A 4,716-nucleotide genomic window follows, 5' to 3' on the forward strand; every position below is an offset into this window, starting at 1 on the left:
GTATATATACATGTATTCACACACAGACACATATGCAAAAATGCACATTTGCTATCAAGCAAAACACAACTCAAGCCTTTAAAATAATGAAATAAAGATATTTTTCACTTGAATTCACAATGATATTCTCAATAGTATGTAATCACAAAACTATTCTAATGGTTCCTTTTGCCTTTTCCAAACATCATTTTCTCATTTAGCTTCAAATTAAATAATTTTCTATTTTTTCCCAAATACTAGCTCTAACATTTTTGTATCAGTGGAAATGAAATAATTTGATTCTGCTAGTTCACTATTTCATTCCAGGTGCTGTACTAAGAGCCTAACATATAAAGAATGAAACACAACAACCCCCCGTTTTCAAGTTCATAAAGTAATGGAGACATGTTGCTTCATAACAGAAGTACCATGAAGAGTAACCAGCTTGACATTGATGAAGCCCACAAAAGGTTCTTATCCATATCTGGAATGAGTCTGAAGTGAAGAGGAGAATTAGTGGCAAAGGAAGTGGCTTACTTAATTGAAGATGAAATTTTTGGCAAAGACTGTGTCTTAGCTACTATTCTATGACTGGGAAGAGACACCATGAAAAGGACAATTCTCTTTTTTTTAAAAAAAAAAAGCATTTAATTGGGGACTTGCTAACAATTTCAGAGGTTTAATCCGTGATCATCGTGGCACTAGATAAATTGCTGAGAACTGTACATCATGATCCTCAGGCAGCAGGTAGAGAAAGAAAGAAAGAGAAAGAAAGGAAGGAAGGAAGGAAGGAAGGAAGGAAGGAAGAAAGAAAGAAAGAAAGAAAGAAAGAAAGAAAGAAAGAAAGAAAGAAAGAAAGAAAGACATAAAGAACGAAAGAAAGAAAGCTGGGCCCTGGCATGGGCTTTAGAAATCTCAAATCCCACTCCTAGACACAAAATGGATCTGGTAGGCAATTGGTTAAGAGGACCATAAAACACTTTGTGAAGTTTTATACATACATACACACACACATATATGTAATATATACGTATATTATATATATAAAACCATTAAGAAGGAGAAGGCTGGATTTGTCTACCGTGTATGCAATATAAGTTGTCATCCAAGGCCAGGACATCAGTAATTTAAACAACAAATATAAGAACACTAATAGGCTGCCAAAATGTCTTCTGCTTACTAGCTGTTATTGAGCACCAAAAGGAAAATATTCATTACATTGAGTGCTTTTAAACGTTGGGCAGATAACCTATGACTTACCTTGGACTTCCATCCCAGTAAACCCACTGGAAGTTGAAAATATCATAAATTTGAAATTTCATGCACTTAACCCATTGCGCATTGTAGCTTAAAATAACGTACTCGGAATCTAGTTGAGCAAAGTCATCTAACAGAAAGCCCATTTTTCAGGGAGGGTTGACCAGCCTCATGATTTGGTGAATACAGTGAGCATGGAGTACTGGTTATTTGCCCTGTACCAGTGGAAGTCTTGGTGTCCTGCTGGCCATCAGGAAAGAATGTCTGTGATATATCAGTAGCCCATGGAAATATCCAAGTTGGGAATTCAAATCTCTGCTAAATATAAATGTTTTTCATGCTATTGTAAAAGTTAAAAAGTATTGAGTTGAACCTGTACTGAAGCTGTAGCTGAGACTCACATCTGATTCACAAGCTGCAGGCAGAGAAAGAACAAGACTGGGCCAGCAGTGAGCTTTTGAAACCTCAAAGCTCACTTCCAATGGAACACCTCTTCCAGCACAGTCATACCTCCTAATCCTTCCTATACCAAGCATTCAAGAGTATGAGTCTATGGGGGCCATTCTCAACCAGAACACCATGCTGGGGAAGGTTCACAAGAAAAATACTCCCAAACCTTTGTCTAGGACTTACAGAATCTGAATAATTACTCTTGTACAGTTTCTAAAGCATCCTGTGATTGCAATATTCACTGTGGTTTAAAATGATTGACCAATTACAATTGAAAAGGTAGTAAATTAAAACTTGCAAGAGGGTCAAGCTAAAGGTGTATGGGAAGCCCAGGAAGTTACGGACTTGTGGGAAAGGGCCACACTGAACCTCACTAATGCATCTGGGTTAATATTCTCATCATGTTCAAGTGTGCACTTCAAGGCATAGCCTTTGATTCTCAGAAACAATAAAGAAGAAAAAAAAAGAAATCAATTTTTTAAATATAAGTGCTTCTGATGCCTCTTACCCTTGAATGATGCTGTGTGTGCCAAGGTTAGCTACTTGAAACTGACTGAGGACAAGGATCCAGCACCTCTCACAATCTTAGCACAAAGCAGCCTCTGCTGAGTGAACTAAGCGGCCCCTCCTCCGAGAACAATGTGTCAGTCATGAAGACATATCTGTGCTGCGCTTAAAAACTAGGTGTGGAGAGAAATGCTGTGTCCTCCCAGCACTGAAATTAAAAGGCTTTCATTTGGATTCCTTTTATTTTCCTCTTAAGGATAAGTTGTTGTTCTGGGCAGGGCACTATATATCATTTTCTCCATGTAGTGTAAGTTCTTAGAACACTGTTTGGAACAAAAAGGAACATAGGAAATGTGTGATAACTAAATAAATGATTTGTAATGCAAACCTGCTTTCCAGTTCCTAAATCTGGAATTGATCTCCCACTGGCTTGTATTTCCCTTGCTCCAGGTATGAGCACATGCTCTCAGGAAAGTAGAGAATAGGTACAGAGAGAAAACAAAAGACAAACGGATGTCCTGAAGAAGATGCTGCACCGGAAGTGCATGTGCAATATCATTCTCTGGTCAGACAATGGTGCTCACATGACTGGGCAGATGAGGACATGTCTGCCCAGAGCTAGACTCAATACATCAGGAGTTGTCATTTCCAACTGATGCTCTTCGTCATGAAGGACAGTTTCTATCCGTCAGGCTTCTCCAGCCCCCTGTTTTCAAGGTCGCCCTCACTACTGAAATCTGGCTGTTAGTCTATATCTTGGCATGCCTGGCTTCTCAGAGTTAATTAGGTCCCCTAGCCTCACCTCCCCCAGAGTGTGAGCCCTGGCTGCACTCCGGATTCTTATTCCTAAGGCCTGGTGACGTTCTCTGAGGACAGCCACTTTTCCTGTCTCCCTGGGCCTGAGTCACACTCCCTGACCTTATGCCCCACAAACTGGCACACTATTTCAGACACTGAATTCCTGATGTCTGTCCTGCAGCAACTGAACTATGTGTGTCATCACCTTAAAGAACATTCCAGAAGGAAAATTGGGGTTTAATCTGTGGCCTAAGTCCAGAATCAGAAATTGATTTGTACCTATCAAAAATAAAACAAAAAATGAATGAATGCATCCCACTGAGAACACTGAGTGATTATATGAAATTTCATGCCTGTCTTCTGTCAGTTCCTTTAAAATGCTTTAAAACATCTTTTTTTGAGCTCAAAGGAGGTCTGTCCCAGAAACACAGTTAACTGACCACAGACCTTAGTTGTGACAACTGTCCCCTCTGCCCTGCCCTCACTGTGCTCTGGACTTTAGTGAGCTTTTCTCACCTATGTAAGGCAGTTGGGGGTATTTAGTGTTTACACAAAGAACAAAGGAAGTGGGGCATGTACTTTTGAAAGACCCTCTCTAAGTCCTCTCTAGTGTGGGGACTGATCTGCAACTTGGCCTAGAGAGGTGGGTAGCAGCTAAGTATTGAGTTCACCCCATTAGTTCTCATGTGCACTCGTTCAGAGTTTAATAGACTGGCTTGCTGGAATGTACAGAGAAGTGAGAACGTGGCCCCAGGGCTGAGACTTGGTGGCTTTCAATCTTTTGTTCTTTGTCTCATAGCCTCTCTGTAACTCCCCTCCTGCAACACACATACATTTAAAACTATGTCCAGATATCTCTGTCTACAGTATGTACAGACATTACAGGATAAAGCCATCTACAGAGAGGTACAAGAGACATATAAGCAATCAGTCACAAAATACCAGATGTATAGACAAAATACCAGGCGTATAGGTATGTAGTAAAGCTATAAATGCATTTGAAGTGAGAGGCTGAATTCATTTTTTTTTTTTTTTTGTAAAGCTAGAACAGAATATTTAAGTAAACAAGCAACTGGCTTGCTTGGCAAGGAACAATGTTTCCAGTGTCTACACAGCAACTTTGTTTTTTAAACAACTTTGCAATTATAAGAGACTTCTATTGTAACCCCATTTTTAAGTGAAGGGGGTATGACTATAAACCAAAAGGGAAAGAGCTGACTGGTCTAAACCTTCTGAAAATGTCTTCTACATGAAGCCCATCAACAAGGGCTTGAAATCACCCCACTGAGGCCCACCAGTGACAGGGGTACACTGCCCAAAACAGAGCTTTCGTGGAGACACCCTAAGGCCAGTCTGGGAAGCCTCCTCTATCTCCAGGTAAAATCCTCTGAGTCCATCCCTATCTTTGGCACCTCCGGGAGATAAGAAGAGTGGGTAGTTAGACTTGGGAATGACTTTAGGGTCTGGAGCCCTCCATTCTACGGGAGCCCGTGACTTGACTTGGGATGGGAACAGGGAGTTGGGCAAGTGCTGGCTGTGAGCCAGGCTTCTCCCTTGCACCCGGCGCCACGCTAAGGGCACAGTGCGCAGCTCCCGCCCAGCACCACTTTGCTCTGACGTCCGTCTCCAGAGCTCTGACGATCGCCCCCTCCCGCCTCCCTTATAAAGAGACTTTTCCCAATACCCGGATCGATCACCTTGACCCTCGCAGCCCTCGTCGAGCAC

The sequence above is a fragment of the Chionomys nivalis genome, chromosome 19, assembly GCF_950005125.1.
Source record: "Chionomys nivalis chromosome 19, mChiNiv1.1, whole genome shotgun sequence".
NCBI lineage: Eukaryota > Metazoa > Chordata > Mammalia > Rodentia > Cricetidae > Chionomys > Chionomys nivalis.